Genomic DNA, 18,394 nt, shown 5'->3' with positions numbered 1-18,394 from the left:
TCTTGAGTATCCTTATTGTCTGAACAGTTTTAATGTGGGCGTTTGATATACCTCCAGTGTGGTTGTTCATTATGTTTTATTTATTAACTCACTTATGCCACAATTGGACCTTTTCCAGGCCCTAGCAGGACTGTTCCCATAAAACATAGTACACGTCTCATGAACAATGAGACTTTTATCTTTTTCATTTTAAGTGGACCAAGTCAATTATATTAAAAGTAAACTAATGCAAATTGCTGCTGCATTTTCATTCTTGTAAGAAGGAATGTAACTTGCTTTGATCCAAGGTTTTGAACAGCATACACATCTGATGTTGCTCACAGTGGTCCTCAGTTTGCTCTGGGAGCTTGTGTGTCTGCTCACACACATGAAAAATTAATGGGAACATTGCTGGTATGATAATATAGCTTGATTCTGAGATTCTCCATTGCTGAGCACTAATCTGTCTTTGTTTTGTTCATTCACTATAGTCCAAATTACATAATATTGGTAATTCTACCAGATTTTTCCGATGTATGCTTTTACATGCCAGAATGTACAGTATGTCTACCCTCATTGATCTTAGACAGTATACAGTCCATGAACTCTGATGGCCAGATGTATGTCTGATAGGCTGGGAGCTGGAGTCGTGTCCTCTCCAGAGTTTCTATTTCTATGTCAATATTGTTGCCAGGTGATTAGAGCACTTCTCAGCAGGAAATCTGTCCGTGGAACACAGCGACATGCAGAGTAGGAATGCGTTTTTCCATCTGCAAGGAGCTCAAAAGTTACCACACTGCACAGCCCCTTCACGGATGTTGTTCATCAACTGTTATTAACATCCAATGATATTTTAGTTTGTTTTTAAATATCTGATTGAATATTTTCTATTTGCACAACACTTAAGATATCTTTTGAATTAAAATACAAAGTAAAAAACGTTCAGTTGTTTTAGGTGTGCACAAATATGTAAATTTTATAATCAAGTGCAGGGTTCATACACAGCGCAAGTCCCGTCGTCTAATCATAAATAATTTTTTTATAATGGTCACAGTTTCTGGGAGCTGATCTGCAGAGGTGTTTCAATTTGTTTATATGGTTTATTTAAAATTAACATGCAGCTGAACATTTCCAAATTATGTCATATATGGGCTCTGCCCATGCGAAGAGAAAATGTTGTATCTGTCACTGCAGCACCCTGAACACTGAAAAGTGGGGAGAAAAATGGCCCATTGCTTAGGATTACACAACAATGTGAGGGCGGACAGATGTAGAGATGATTTCAGTTGGGAACCAGCAAAGGCTGGCGAAGTCAGCCTTCATGTGCCACTCCTCTCCAGGGAGGAAATGTCATGTTAGTACTTGATGTAAAAAACAAAGTTAATGTCGTGTGCTGGTTCTTTGCTTCCCTGCTGCCGCCTAGGCATGTGCCGGTATGAGATTTTGACAGTACGATAACCGTGAGCAAAAATACCGCGGTTTCACGGTATCACGGTATTGCAATTATAGCTCCAAAATGTGTTATTTTGAGATGTATTGATTAAAAAAAAAAAAAAAACTTCTTTCCATTGAACAGGATTTTTTTTTTCAGAACATAGTTGCAAATTGGAAGATGAATGTATTGTTAAAATATATAAATTATCAATAAAAAAACAAACAAATTTTAAATAAAATTAAAATATAACGTAGACTATACCCACAGCCACAGCTCAAGTTGCGCAAGTTTAGAGCAAGAACAAAATAATTTCTATAAAAAAAGTAAAAACTCTTTTGAATAAAATTTTTAAAAATTTGTACTGCATAATTTTTTTTTTGAGGATTGAAAAGCTCAAGTGAAGTTTCGCCATTTTCAGCCACTGTGTCAACTCTAGTCTACATGATGTCATGCCTTTGTGTTAGAAGGAACAAAGAATTCAAAAGTTAATAAGTTAGTTAAAAATGTATAAGTTAGTTAAAATGTAAATATTGTTGTGGAAAGGTTTCATCTTAAAAAAAAAAATAATAATAATAATTGGGAGTGAGACCTGTCCTTGATCCAGCGAACGTGGATTTGTGCTTAGGGCAAGATCATCTTTCCTCAATTGACGATCTTTGATGCTATGCCTTTCCCCCCCCTTCATTCAAGAGAATCATGCTTGTTTTCTCACTCTGCGGCTGTAACACTCGACGAAGTTGCTCTCCCAGCTAAGCCTAGGCTAACATTCGTCTTTTATAAGCTTTTAGTTAGTTTGTATATCGAATTTCAAAGGAAAATATGTGTTTTGTTTTTGGCGAACTCATAGTGCTAATCTGTTTAGCTACTCACACATGGAAAAATACAATTGTACAACGTTTTAAATGTCTTCATTCTGTATATTTCACTTACCACGATTTGAGAGCTCAATAAATTGAAGAAAAGAACGCCTTATGTTTGGAGTATTTGTTTAGGGTTCGCTGGCTGTTTAGACGATAATCACTTTCACACGCAGCAACAAACGGGAGGGGGTGAGCGCTGCCGCGCCACGCCACTTCTGGCTGGATTTTTGACACATGAAAAATGGCGAATACCGTACTACGGTCTGACGGAAAATTTTAGTGGTTTTGAAACCGCGACGTTTTCACACCACGGTAAACCGTGAAACCGGTAACCGGCACATGTCTACTGCCGCCTCTACAAAATCTTGGCCATCTTTCTCTTGTCCTGGTGCCATCTGATGCACCTCTGTCAGGTGGCCAGACAAGATACAGTGGGGCAAATAACTAATTAGTCAACCACTAATTGTGCAAGTTCTCTTACTTGAAAATATTAGAGAGGCCTGTAATTGTCAACATGGGTAAACCTCAACCATGAGAGACAGAATGTGGAAAAAAACCCCATAAATCACATTATTTGATTTTTAAAGAATTTATTTGCAAATCATGGTGGAAAATAAGTATATGGTCAATACCAAAAGTTCATCTCAATGCCAAACGTTTTCTGTAACTCTTCACAAGCTTTTCACACACTGTTGCTGGTATTTTGGCCCATTCCTCCATGCAGATCTCCTCTAGAGCGGTGATGTTTTGGGGCTATCATTGGGCAACACAGACTTTCAACTCCCTCCACAGATTTTCTAAGGGGTTGAGATCTGGAGACAGGCTAGGCCACTCCAGGACCTTGAAATGCTTCTTACGAAGCCACTGCTATGTTGCCCTGGCTGTGTGTTTGGGATCATTGTCATGCTGAAAGACACGGCCACGTCTCATCTTCAATGCCCTTGGTGATGGAAGGAGATTTTCACTCAAAATCTCTCGATACATGGCCCCATTCATTCTTTCCTTTACACAGATCAGTCGTCCTTGTCCCTTTGCAGAAAAACAGCCCCAAAGCATGATGTTTCCAGCCCCATGCTTTAAAGTGGGTATGGGGTTCTTCGGATGCAATTCAGTATTCTTTCTCCTTCAAACACGAGAACCTGAGTTTCTACCAAAATTTCTATTTTGGTTTCATCTGACCATAACACATTTTTCCAGTCCTCTTCTGGATCATCCGCAGACGGGCCTGGACGTGTACTTTCTTCAGCAGGGGGACACGTCTGGTAGTGCAGGATTTGACCAAGTGTTTTATCTATTGCATATTCAGTCTTCTCAGCCTGGTGCAGGTCTACAATTTTGTCTATGGTGTCCTTCGACAGCTCTTTGGTCTTGACCATAGTGGAGTTTGGAGTGTGACTGACTGAGATTGTGGACAGGTGTGTTTTATACCGATAATGAGTTAAAACAGGTGCCATTAATACAGGTAACGAGTGGAGCCTCGTTAGACTTCGTTAGACCTCATTAGAAGTTAGACCTCTTTGAAAGCCAGAAATCTTGCTTGTTTGTAGGTGTCCAAATACTTATTTTCCACTCTAATTTGGAAATAAATTATTTAAAAATCAAACAATGTGATTTTCTGTTTTTTTTCCTCCCACATTCTGTCTCTCATGGTTGAGGTTTATCCATGTTGACAATTACAGGCCTCTCTAATCTTTTCAAGTAGGAGAACTTGCACAATTGGAGGTTGACTAATTACTTATTTGCCCCACTGTATACTGGAGGCTGTCTCAAACAGCTGAAAATTGGACTCTTGTCTCTTTAAAAAAAAAAAACTTCCCCCTTGCCTCTATTTCCTTACTCAAGCTCTCTGGTTTACTTTCATTTCATTTCATTTCACTTTTTTTTTTTTTTTTTTTTTTTTACTTTCTGGCGAAGTGCATCGTCCTATGGAAGTGTGAAAAGAGGAAATTCTCCTTTGTATATAAAAAATATTTCTTACATAAATAATTTAAAAAAAAATTCAATGAAAAAACGTTTTTCTTCACAATTGTAGTCTGCCTAAGCTCTAAGTGTTAGCTAAGCTGCAAACTTGCCTTGAGGGGGAAGAGAGGCGGGGAGTAGGGGAAAGGAGGACAGGTGTGGAGGGGGGACCATGAAAGCACACGTTGGAGCGGGGGCGGAGGTAGGTACCACTGAGCATTTCAGATGCCCTCACAAGCAGATGTTAGACACTCCACAACTTCTCAAACATAGGTGAATGTTTCAGAAAACCACTCCAACAGTTTTTAAGCGGGGAATGCCTATAGCATGATTTAAAGCTCATAAAAGTGAAATTTGGATGCAACAACAATATTAACAATAGGAATAGGAAGTGCTTAAAATGCTCCTAAAGTATTTCCTATTGTTATATTAAACTGCTGGTTGACTAATTGTGGGTTAGTATGTGTTAATCAAGGTTCCACTGTTATGCATTTTATAATTGTAGATGCGTTGTCATATGACAAAAAAAAAACAAAAACAACAACATACACTCATAGTGGTCCTTCAAACATACGCCTATATATACTGCAAATAATATATTCACAGCCTCTTAATGGAGCAATATGTAAGATTTGTACTTCAATTATTCATTAAATGGCCCTAATATTAATAACCAATAAAAACCAATAGACATGAAAGAAAAATTTTGTATATAATGCACTTTATATGTGTGTAGTATGTATTTATTTTATATATGTAGAATAGAATAGAATAGAATAGAATAGAATAGGTCTTTATTGTCATTGTCAACAATGGAACATTGTGAACAACGAAATTGGACATGGCACTCCAGTATAAAAATATGTATCCAATAAAATTAATTAAATAAATAAATAATATTTCTATACATAGAAAACTGGTCCAAGTGATGTGCAGGTTCACTATTTAGTACAAGTTACACACCAAGTTAAAAAAGTGTATTTGAGGAGTTCATAGTTTTTTTGTGTTCAAGATAGTAATGGCCCTGAGACAGAAGCTGTCTCTCAGCCTGTTACTCCTAGTTTTGTGGGACCTGTAGCGTCTGCCGGAGGGCAGCACGTCAAAGAGGTGGTGGCCGGGATGAGAAGGGTCCTCAATAACGTTAACAGCTCTTCTGTGGTAGTGGGAGCAGGAAATGTCCTCAAAACTGGGCAGAGGACAGCCGATGATCTTCTGGTCTGTGTTGATGACTCTCTGCAGGGTTCTCCTGTCTGCTGCTGTGCACCCAGCATACTACACCGTGATGCAGTACGTCCGTATGCTCTCCACAGCGGCTCTATAGAACGACACCTGCAGCTTTTGTTCCAGGTGGTTTCTCTGAGCACTTTCAAGAAGTGGAGTTGCTGCTGGGCCTTTTCCTACCACTGCTCTGGTGTTGGCAGACCAGGACAGGTCATCAGAAATATGCACCCCCTGGAGTTTGAAAGAACTGACTCTCTCTACACAGTCCCCATTGTTAGCTAGCGGTGCTGTGACTTTCTTCCTAAAGTCCAATATGACCTCCTTAGTTTTTGTGGTGGTCAAAATGAGGTTGTTCTCCGAACACCACACTGCCAGTTTCTCAACCTCCTCTCTGTACGCGGCCTCATCCCCTCCAGGAATAAGGCCAGCCAAGGTGGTTTTGTCCGCGAACTTAACGATCTTATTGGAGAGGTGGGTCGGTGAGCAGTCAGTGGTGTAGAGAGTTAAAAGCAGAGGACTCAGGACACATCCTTGGGGGGAGCCGGTGCTCAGTGTTAGAGTAGAAAAGACGTGGTGGCCGAGTTTCACAAGGTATGGGTGGTTTGAGAGAAAGTCCATGATCCAGTGGCAGATGGCAGAGGAGAGCCCCAAGTGTGAGAGTTTCTCCACCAGAATTCCCGGGATAATGGTATTGAAAGCTGAGCTGAAGTCCAGAAAGAGCATTCTGGCATAGCTCCCCTGGTGCCCAAGGTGGGTCAACGTGTTGTAGAGTGCAATATTTATGGCGTCATCGAGCAAACTGCTGAGGGTCCAGTGTGGGGGGAAAGGGAGTCCTTGATGTGCTGGGCCACCAACCTCTCAAAGCACTTCATGACCACAGGCGTAAGTGCAACAGGCCTGTAGTCATTGAGGCTATCCACTGCTGACTTGGGGATCGGGATGATGGTGGAGGTCTTGAGGCAGGATGAAACGGTGGCCTGTGACAGGGACTGGTTGAATAGTGTGGTGAAAACCCCTGTCAGCTGGTCAGCACAGTCTCTGAGCACCCTCCCTGGACCAGTCGCCTTCCTGGGGTTCACCAATATCAGCACACGTCTTACGTCGTCGTGTTCCTGAAGTATTAGTATTACAGTTGCTGGGTACTGGATGTTGTGATGTGACTGCTGGGGGCCTTCCAGCCTCAAAGTGGAAAAATGTAGTATGTAATTTGGATGTAATGTAGCCGCAAGGGGGCACAAGCCAGTGTCTTCCTGTGCCGGTCACAAGCCCGGATAAATACAGAGTTGTGTCAGGAAGGGCATCCGATGTAAAACCAAATCAAACATGCGAATCAGATATATGTCTTCCATAGCGGATCAGTTGAGGCCCGGGTTAACAACGACCGCCATCGGTGCTGTTGACCTGCAGGGTACTGGTGGAAACAGGACCACTGTTGGTTGAAGGAGGTTAGGAAGATGGTGTGTTCGTAGGAAGAAAAAGAGCAACACCAAGAGTCTAGAATTTAGAGTAGGGGCTGTGAATGTTGGAACTATTAAACCTAATAAACTACTATATTCAAAGGTAGAGAGCTAGTTGACATGATGCAGAGGAGGAAGGTTGAGGGGGAGGGGGCAAAACATGTTGATGTCCCTGAAATGCAGTGCACTAGTATATACCGCTGGGGGCTGGCCGATCGGTGTAGGATGTCACCCTCGCCACCGTGTGTGACTTTAGTAGGGTAGTTTTGTGTGGTTTTTCGTTTTCGAAAGGCGAAAAAGATTGGAACAGCCGCTCGGCGGTCATTCTCCTGCTGATTCCCCGGCAACGAGCACTCCTGCCCGCAGCAGGGGAACGACGAGCTGAAACTTGCTTGCCGCCAGGGTCTGGCCAATCGGTGAAGGCTGTCACCGTCGCTGACGTGTGTGACATGAGTTGGGGTAGTTTTGTGTGATTTTTCGTTTTCGAAAAGCGAAAAAAATTGGAACAGCCGTTCGGTTCGGGTTAGCACGTCAGCTAGCTGTCACGCCTCCTGTTTTGTTTATGCTCTTTCCTCCGTCTCCGAAGGAAATGACAAAAGCTGGACTAACTCCAGTGGCATAAAATACCGTTCGGGAGGTAAAGAAGTCGGCAGTTTTGACCATGATGCAGTAATTTTGACCAGTCGTACTGAATAAATGTATTTTTAATATTTTACATTCCATTTAGCACAAGACTGTTATTTGTCATGACCAAACCATTTATTCAGCAATGGGGGAAAAATACTTCGATAAAAAGAATATCCTGTAAAAATATTGGAGTAGAGAGATTGAAACAATGATGACATTTTGCTGCTCTCTGTCGCACTTTCCTAGTTCTGAATCTTCCCCCTCAATGTGCTGAATGCTGAATCAGCTGAAATCTTTACCCTGCTGTCATCATCATCCAACTAATGACAGGCGGGGCTAAAAAGCAGATTAAAATACTAATTTCTCGTCATCTGTGCTTTGCCAAATTGTTGTATATAGTCGAATCGTCTCAAAGTATGATTTTAATTCACATAATAATGTTATTTAAGATTTTTTTTATGCTGTCACAGGCACTTTAAACAAATTCTAAATATCCATCTTGCCTCCTCAGGGGTAGTTTTGGCTAAGCAAAGCAAAAGACAGTCTCTAAGGTGCTAGTCACACGATCTGTTCGAAAAATAAGCTTGACCATTATGAAATACTGTACTTTGTAGGATTCTTGTTCATATATTATTTATTTTTGTTGTTTTGCTTTACTGCTTTACAACTTTTATAGACAACATTTTCACGGCTAGGTCTTTATTTTAAATGTATAGGAAAGTCAGTTACATGCAATGACATTTTTCGGCCACCGAAGGGGGCATTGACACCCCCTACCCCAATCTCCGCCTATGTGTCAGTGTGCTAATATGTTGTTGAGAAAAGCCCAGTCTTTCTTGCCTGGCACGGCCAGACTGTTCTCCCTGTATTTTTCAAACACAGAGAAAAGTCTGGGACCCAGCCCATTAACGGCCTCTCGAGCAGGTACAAAATCAATGGACAAATCAGATTTGTTTATTTGCGTGACGTGTTCTTAACGAGCAACGTCACTCTTGTGCGTCGGAAGTCGTCTCCACAACAACTCAAATGGTGAACAGGAGAGCCGAGAATATGTTCCAATCCACGGTAAAATCAGTTTTAAATGACCAAAACACATTGACACGAGTCATTGACAACAGTCTGTCTTGCGCTAGCCATGTTGAATAAACTCCGCTCTCCTCGTATGTTTCCTTTCACGCGCAAGTCCCTCGTCCTGCCCTCGTCGTTTTACTAACGTCACGTCTGCCCGTCGCTGATTGGTCCTCTCCGCTGTCTGTTTGCTGTGGCTTGCTCCGCCCTGGAAATTGTATCCGCTGAATGGTGGCCAGACTCAATAGCTGGAACAGCGGTGAGTCTGGTGTACCAGGCAACAGTATTTCCCCCGTCGTCGCGAAAGAAAAAGTTACCTGGAGCTTCGTCTCTTTTGTGTTAGCTTACTTCAGTAAAAATTATTTTTTACTTGTGCACCAACTTAACCTCGGTGCAATTTGACACCCACCCTGAAGACTCCCGTCATATAACTCATTTAATTTCTGGTATGCAATATAAATAGGTTGTAGACTACACATAGCAAAACTCAGTTACACGATGAATTATGACAATATATATTCCTCCATGCAGATCTCCTCTAGAGTAGTGATGTTCTGGGGCTGTCGTTGGGCAACACGGACTTTCAACTCCCTCCACAGATTTTCTATGGGGTTGAGATCTGGAGACTGGCTAGGCCACTCCAGGACCTTGAAATGCTTCTTACGAAGTCCCTCCTTTGTTGCCCTGGCTGTGTGTTTGGGATCATTGTCATGCTGAAAGAGCCAGCCACGTCTCATCTTCAATGCCCTTGCTGATGGAAGGAGATTTTCACTCAAAATCTCTCGATACATGGCCCCATTCATTCTTTCCTTTAAACAGATCAGTCGTCCTGGTCCCTTTGCAGAAAAACAGCCCCAAAGCATGATGTTTCCACCCCCGTGCTTCACAGTGGGTATGGTGTTCTTCGGATGCAATTCAGTATTCTTTCTCCTCCAAACACGAGAACCTGTGTTTCTACCAAAAAGTTCTATTTTGGTTTCATCTGACCATAACACATTCTCCCAGTCCTCTTCTGGATCATCCAAATGCTCTCTAGTGAACCGCAGACGGGCCTGGACGTGTACTTGCTTCAGCAGGGGGACACGTCTGGCAGTGCAGGATTTGAGTCCCTGGCGGCACATTGTGTTACTGATAGTAGCCTTTGTTACTTTGGTCCCCCGCTCTCTGTAGGTCATTCGCTAGTTCGCCCCGTGTGGTTCTGGGGTTTTTGCTCACCGTTCTTGTTAACATTTTGACGCCACGGGGTGAGATCTTGCATGGAGCCCCAGATCGAGGGAGATTATCAGTGGTCTTGTATGTCTTCCATTTTCTAATAATTGCTCCCACAGTTGATTTCTTTACACCAAGTGTTTTACCTATTGCAGATTCAGTCTTCCCAGCCAGGTGCAGGTCTACAATTTTGTCTCTGGTGTCCTTTGACAGCTCTTTGGTCTTGGCCAAAGTGGAGTTTGGAGTGTGACTGACCGAGTTGTGGACAGGTGTCTTTTATACCGATAATGAGTTAAAACAGGTGCCATTAATACAGGTAACGAGTGGAGCCTCGTTAGACCTCTTTGACAGCCAGAAATCTTGCTTGTTTGTAGGTGTCCAAATACTTATTTTCCACTCTAATTTGGAAATAAATTCTTTAAAAATCAAACAGTGTGATTTTCTGTTTTTTTTTCTTCACATTCACAGTCTCTCATGGTTGAGGTTTACCCATGTTGACAATTACAGGCCTCTCTAATCTTTTCAAGTAGGAGAACTTTTGGTGGTTGACTAAATGCTTATTTGCCCCACTGTATGTATAATCCTTCAAATGATAATTTAGGGCGGAAAAGTATCACACTGTTTACAATGGTCACATGTTAACCAAGTGCTTTTTCATTTTACTGAGCCAGTCTATCAAAGCTGTCACTGTTTGTGTTGACCTCAGAAGGGTTCAGAGCATATTTTATGCATGCCAGCACTGTTTTTGTTTTAGTGTCTATTTTAAAGGGTACAAAAAGGGAAATACTTTTAAAATCCTTTCATCAACTATTTGGTATCTGAGGAGTATTCTCACGAATATGAATCTAATTAATTGATAGGCTAAATGATCAATGGAAAATAAGTCTGTATTGACTTGTACTTTCACCTTCACCTGTATTGGTTCAGGTGACCATTCGATTCAGGACAGGACACCATTCGATTCAAGCCTTTGTTTTCAAAAACTATTAAAGAAACATTTGGAAAACTTCCAGAATAAATGTCTGGATTTTATTAGCAAATTTCAATTGCAATATTTGAATGTAACTTATATTATATTAACATACACAATAAATACACACTTGTTAATCATCTCTTCACTTTCCATTCTGTTTTAAAATAAAACTTCTTGTTGATATAAAGTCATTTTTTTCCCCATTGGAAATGAATAGGGTAGTTTTTGTCAAATTTTGGTGGAACCAGGGGAGCTGGAAGTCACTCACAGGGGGTGCTGAGGATCTTTTTTTAGTTTTTCCCATCCAAAAACAGCTGTTTCGGTCCAAATTTGTCATGCTCGTGAATTTTCTCCATACAAGCTGTGCACAATGGCAGTACCTACGCATGCTGGATAGTTTACGTACTACAACTAGGTAACTACAAAGACAGCATTCTATTTCACTACAGTGTGTGTTGGAGTTTTTGCATTGGAAATAGATGTGCACTTGTATTATAATGCAATACCCCGCAGCTAGAGGGCGCAATGACACATGCACACATTTGAAAACTAAAAGGGCCAACAAGCCTCGATTTAACGCCCCGTTTTCACAACACTAAGGTAAATTGCACATGAATATCCAACAACGCTCTGCACGGCGGCAGCTCAACAGCAACGAAAAACAATAAATATAGCTACAATGCAAACATGTCTTACCTATTTGAAGACGCAAGAGGACAATCATCTTCATTTTTTACCTCAAATTAGAATTTTAGAAAATTTTGCAGTCGGACGGCCGGTGGGGGAATACGATACAAAAACTCAAACGTTTCTATTTTCAACATCTTCATATGATACTGTTTAACCACAACTGGATTCATTACCTCATTAATATTAATTCTTCACACACCTGCAGAAAACAGAAATGTATCTAATTTACCTGCAGGCAACAGAGGCTGGGAGTCCGACGGCCGGTGGGGGAATACGGTACATTATCAAATGTTTTTACTTTAAGCATCGTCATATGCTATTGTTAAGCCACAACTGGATTAATTACCTCATTTCTACTCGTCCTTTACACAGCCGCTGGAAACAGAAATGTGTTTAATTAGGGATCATTTAGGGCACTTCCGATCCGATACCGATATTGTTTTGCACTTTTGATCTGATACCGATACTGGCCAATACCGATACCGGCCTATCTGAGCATGTGTTAAAGTTTAAAGTTATTTAGCCTCCTTACTTAGTTGTCAGACTCATGTTGAAAAGAGTTTTAGTACTCTTGATAACAACTAGCCAGCTGAATTAGGTGAGTTTGAATAACACGCAACGGTTGGTAACAAGAAACTAACCTGTTTATTCAGTGACAAACACAAAACATTATAAATAACAAACAGAAATGGCATAGTCAGTCAGTAAAACGAGCAAATAATATTGTAAACTCTCTTAAAAAAGCAAAACACACAAACAACATCAGTGGAAAATCCCACAAACCCCCCCAAGCTATTAGATGCTTTTAATGTTTTGTGCATTAGTTACAATAATTGTAAAAAAAAAGCCTCTCAGGTTTAAATAAACGACTATTTCAGTATCAAGTTAACATTTTAAAACAGTAAATAAAATACTCAAGTCCCCATTCTGTATCAGCAGCTTTAAACTACATTCAATTCATTTAATTTTGCGAATCAACTGTTGAAGTTGTTAAAATTGCTCCCGTTATTCCATAATTTCCCTTTTGTCTACTTTCGACATGTGAAAGTTTTAAAACTGTTTTGAAGATGCTTTAAGATGGCTTTAAGACGTTTACTACCGCATCTAGTTTTCCATACTTCAATGTTGCTAACACTGTCGAGTCTGTCATTTTGCATCTAGTTCTATATATATATATATGATATCTATTATCTACAGTTAAACGATGTTGACGTAGTTTGTAGCGGCTGTCAGCAGCAGTCAGGTATTCTTGTGTTTTTTATCCAGCAGCATGAGTTGAGCTAAAGCCGTGAGTTGAGCATTGCCATTACCCGGGTCTGTGACAAGCATGATGTTTACTCTCGGGACGCAATGCGGTCCGTTTCTCATTGCGTCCCAAAGACCGCGCTGTGTATTAGTTCCGCTTTACCCGACATATTTCAATAATCGGAATTTGGATGTTTGTGAATCGTTCTCGAATCTTCCACGGCCGAATCGCTCAAGGATGTAATGACGGCTGGGCATGTTGTACCGTGGTTCTAAGTGTTGGATGTTGCGTCTTTACTCACGAGAGATAATGGCTCGTCATCCAGAATGAATTCTTCGACTCTTGTTATTCTCTGGGCTTTGGGACTGTCGAGTGCAAGTTTGTCACGCATAGCAAAAGTTTCTGCCAGTGTTAGTTGCGTAGGACCTTTCTTTTTGTCTTCGGTTTTGTTAACAAACTCCTTATATTGTTTGTGGTGGTATTTCGCTAAATGCTTGATTAGGTTGGTTGAATTAAAACTTCTTACAGCTTTACTACCATGCTTGACTTTATTGTGGCATATGTTGCGGTCTGCTTCTTCGTCTTTGTCGTCCTTTAAGGTGAAATGATCCCACACAGCTGACATTTTTACCGATAAAGTCTCTCAGTACATTGGGAGACGGTAATGTAGTGTGTTGAAGGTGTGCTGTAAAATGCGGACCGCATTTTAGGGAAACCAAAGCGAAAACTGGAATGGATTATGTAAATCGGTACGCTGGAAAACCCGGACCGGACTTAATAAAAAAAACTGGATCGGAAGTCTGGATCGGAATTTTTCCGTGTCGGCCGATCCGATACCGATGCGCATTTTTTTGCCCATATCGCCTACCGATCCGATCCAAATATCGGATCGGGACATCTGTAGTTTAATTTAATGCAGGCGACAGGTAAATGAGGATTTTACGACACTGTGCACTCATGCGCTGGTCCTCATGGGAAACGCAGTCTTCCGACATCTGAAATGGCATTATTATGTGAATTAAAATCCTATTTTGAGATGATTCGACCATCTACAATAATTTGGCAAAGCGCAGATGACGAGAAACTAGTCTTTTATTCTGCCGTATAGCCCCGCCTGTCATTATAGACCCTACTCACCAACGTCACAGAATGACGTGTCGCTGTATCCGGCCGGCATATTGTCCGTCAGTGTTTATCCATATTCTCAATGGTTTCAATTTGTCGTGCAATTTATAGTGCAATTCATGGAAGCCCCGGTGCTTTCAGACGCAGTACACTCATTGGATGCGTTGCATAAAAGGCGTTATGTGGAAAAGCTTCAGTCTATCCATTCGCCAGATCCATATTTGATGCCTAAATCAATATTCTTCGACCCGCTGTCTTCGCCCTCTCTGCCTGACATCTGCTATCCTGATATCTACAACTATCTTGTCCACACAAAATCAGCCTATTATCATGAAAGTTTGAAAAAGGTTAAGAGCAGCACTCTAAGCAACATTACCCCGTGTGACCCTTTACTTCCAATTTTCTAAAATGGCGACAATCAATAAAAAAAAAGTTGACTGCGATGGCCGACGCTTCAAGGATAGGTGGATATTGGACTATTTCTTCAATAAAACACGCAACAACTGTGTCTGCCTCATTTGCAAAGAGACAGTCGCTGTTTTCAAAGAGTTCAATGTGACGCGATAATAATATTACCGAACAAGACACGCTGATATGTACAACAACATTACAGGGAAGATACGCAGCGAGAAATTATAGCAACTTGAAGCTAGTTTAATTTCACAGCAGCAGTATTTCGCAAGAGCCCGAGTGTCGAAAGAGAACGCCACAAAGACGAGATTGTTGAAATTATGAATTTAAAAAATTATAAAGCAAATGTGACACACAGAAGGGCTTGCTAAAATTTGTTTAAATATATTGTTCTATGTAAATCAGCCAAGGTAGCCTCCCGCATTTTTACCACACCAAACCTGGCCCTCTTTGCAAAAGGTTTGGACACACCTGTTTAACTTCTTTCACTTGGTACCAGCTAAATATTCAAAAAATAATGATGGTGGAAGAAATAAGCATCCTGAATTTGAAACTGTATGTTGTCGGCGATTAGCCTCGCAATGATCTTAATTGTGGTTGTCAGCCCAAAACTCTCAAAATATATATTAAATGCATCTTACCAGATATAAAATGACTACTACATAATCTGTAGTGATTGTTTGGTGCCCAGTTTTCTCGTCGAATTGCAGCAGTCCATCTCGCTCTCCTCTCCGGGTCTCTCGGAATACGGTAGAACTTCAAGTCTCTCCGTCTATCTTCTCTGTTATTGCAACCAACCGCCACACACGCCTTCACCATTTTGATTATTAATGTTAACGAGCAGAAAAACACGCCATAATAGGAATAGCGGCAATGCCTAAACCCGACGAGCTGACGGACAATATGGCGCGGAGGCGTGGTTGTGACGTCATGTGAGTAGGGTCTATCGCCGTCTAGTGCCTCCATCTGGGTGATGACGTCGGTAGAGTAACGATTTCAGCTGATTTAGAATTCAGCCCATTGAGGGGGAAGATTCGGAACAAGATTCAGGACAGCGAAAATAGCACATTCTCAGTGGACAAACTGGTCGACGTCAGAGCGCGTGGCTGCCTGAGCCGATGCCAAGTATAGCGCTCCATAGGCGGGCACACGAAGAGGACCGAGGGGGGTGGAAGTCTACACAATCGAGAACTGGAGATGAGAACGGGGGGCTCCCCGGCCCCAAGCCGAGAATAGTGCTCTATAGCGGGCACGCCTTTATCGGCTGGCGACCATAGTGTGCGACAAGCTGCTGATCGTCGGCCGAGTGGCGTTCTCAGTGGACAGGGAGCATTGTCACCCACAAAATGCAAGCCACCTCCTCATAAAAACGTTTGCCATGATCCCATAGTATACATAATATAAATACATAATATAAAACACATAGCTTACTTGCTTTGTCATTCTTTCAATGGTCTCTCGATTTTTCGGACTTGGTTTGACCAATATTCGTGGTGAACAGGATGTTTTGGAAATCCAAAAAAGCCTCACACCACTGTCCCTGGTGTATCAACAAAAGCCTGCAGCACATTGGGCTAGCATGACGCAAAAAATAAATGAATTAATCCGCAAAATCAGCTGAATCCAAAGTCCTTCTGCATACGATAGTAATGGTTTTAAAGTGAAAATGATTAGTACACTGACGTCACATTCGCCTTCTTCCTAAATCCGAGACCCTGGCCGGAAGTGTCTCATTTTTGTAGTGCGGGATTCAAAAAATTTAATATATTCTGTATCTCGATCGCTTCCACATACATCCAATCGGTCCACTTCATTCAGGAGCATCAAATACTGCGTGTAATGTGAAATAAACATGCTTTTTGTGTCACCGGCACTTTTAGGCAAAACACTACCACTTTTGTCCACCTGCGTCGCTAAAATCAACCAAAACTGAAAAGGTACCTAGTGTTGCTTTAACGCCTTCTTCGTCAAGTTTACTTTTCCGTTCCAATAGTGCCCTATTCAATGTGACCCAGTAGCAAGCAAGGTGTCACGTGGTGTTATGAAAAAAGAAAAAAAAGTTTTCAACATATATATTTAATTACCGACGTTAAAGACGCTATTGTTTCAATGTGTTATTTATTTAAAAATAAATAAAAGAATATAACAGAACACTTTTTTTCCCCCCAAAACCAGGGGTTGCTGCAGCACCCTCAGCACCCCACTTCCTGCGCCACTGGGTGGAACCGTATCTTTTCGGCAAAACGTGTATACAACTTTTGTGCATCTTGATTTCCTGATTTTTTTTTCACTTGTTAATTATATAAATCTGATGCAAAAAAACAGGATGAAATTCATTTTGAAATTTAAGAAAATTCCAATCTTTTTGCCAATGAATGGGAAATTGGGAATGAATGGTGATTTTTTTTCCCGGTAAAAGGTAAAAAAAAAAAAACCTGAAATCACAAATGTCAGGAGAGAAATCGAAAAAGACCCTGCGTCGAGTGAATTATTAGAATGTTTCGAAGTTGGAGCTGTGTCGATCAGTTCAACATTGTTGGCTGGGTGGCGCCCCGAAAAAGTGCACAAGAAAAAAAGAATAGCAATGATATACGTGGGAAGCTTTTCTTTGCAAAGCATCCCCACAAATAAACTTCTTTTAAGTTGTTCAAACGTTCAATACAACAAACTATCGTGCTTTTAAAGAATCCAAACTGTATGTGCAAAAAAAGCTAAATCAGAAACCCTGAGGCTGGTGGAATACTTCAGACAACTCTATGTAGCCCCTCATAATGGTGGTGACCCATGACAGATGAGTCAGCTATTTCCTCCTTCTACAATACAAGTTTGTACAAACTTGTCAAAAGATATTTGACTCTCAAACTTAAAAGGCTTTTTTTTGGGGTGGGGGTCACGTTCAATCAATTTATTGAACTTATTAACAGTAATTCCCATTGCCCTTGTGTTACCGTGCATATTAAATGCAGTCAAAGCGTTTAATGCTGTAAATGAGAGTCATGCATTTCAAGTTGATCAACAGTTCTGTACAGTATCGAATAACATTATATTAACATCATATAAAGTATATTGAACTCTAAATTCTGTTTCATGTGGCAACAAGTCAGGCTAACTTTGTTTCCTCAAATTGACTAAACTGATCAAATCACAGTTCATTGTGCAGATAGGAGTGTGTGTACTCACCTCAATCTCCAGTCAGGGTTACAGAGAGGCCCTGTGACCTTTTCACCTTTCAGCTTGTCTGAGGTCTGCCAAGTAGGAAAAAGGGACCAAACCGACTAAATGGTGCAAATACTAGTTCATTTGGCAAGAAAGTCTATAACATCCCAGAGAAATCCTGAGACCAACCCAGTTTGTGTCACCAAGGAGCGTGTTAGTGAGCGTGATACTCTTTGCCCCGCCGATCAGCGACTTGCAGCTCTGGGCCGCGGATGATTCAATTGGTCACATTACTCTGCATGGAGCCTATTAGCGTTCCCGGAAGACAGACGACAGAGGGAGGGGGAAAGAAACAACACCTTGTCACAGTTCATTCAAAAAGCAGCTTGTTGCTGGTCGGTGTCCCGCAGCTACTCCTGACAAAAAATTAGTTGTCGACATACGAGTAAATATTGTCCCAATTTGTTTAATGCCAAAAATGTTTTCAACTGAGAACTTAAAAAATCGGGAGCCTAAACACACATACCTTAAGAAGGTTAAACATGAATAAATGATTCAATACGAAACATGGATTTAACTGTAATTTATTTCCATGTACATCTTTTCGGATGAGTGAAATTTAAGCCAAGCAAATCCCAATAGCCGAGAGAAAACATAAAGCAGCTGGTGCATACCTTTAAAGTACAGCTCATCATTAAGATGAGATCCAAAAAGTTTAGGTAATGTTGAATTTAAAAAAAAACAGCAAGAAACAGTTCAGTTTTCTCCAAATATGCAAGTCTGGTTTACCCCATCATTGCTTGAACCAGAATAGTTAACGTATTAACCACATTTCTTCTTTGCTGGTGACAAAAGAAAGCAAAGGCACATGACTGGAGGTAAAATGTCAACCATGGTTTTTGACCCTTGAGCAACTACAAATCAGTTGATACATCACAGTGTACATCTAAGATGATTTAGAATGTTCTGATAATACAG

General features: G+C 41.0%; 1 protein-coding gene across 1 annotated transcript in view; it reads right to left on the bottom strand.

Annotated features, from left to right (window-relative positions):
- Nucleotides 1–17,580, bottom strand: part of kcnj13 (potassium inwardly rectifying channel subfamily J member 13) — a 40,924-nt gene extending 23,344 nt beyond the window's left edge. Inside the window, exon 1 of the mRNA XM_057839352.1 lies at nt 17,441–17,580. The gene's annotated coding sequence lies outside the window, so the exon portion shown is untranslated. The remainder of the gene's footprint in view (nt 1–17,440) is intronic.
- Nucleotides 17,581–18,394: the final 814 nt, after the last annotated feature.

The sequence above is a fragment of the Corythoichthys intestinalis genome, chromosome 6 (assembly GCF_030265065.1).
Source record: "Corythoichthys intestinalis isolate RoL2023-P3 chromosome 6, ASM3026506v1, whole genome shotgun sequence".
NCBI lineage: Eukaryota > Metazoa > Chordata > Actinopteri > Syngnathiformes > Syngnathidae > Corythoichthys > Corythoichthys intestinalis.
This window is presented reverse-complemented; position numbering and strand designations above follow the sequence as displayed.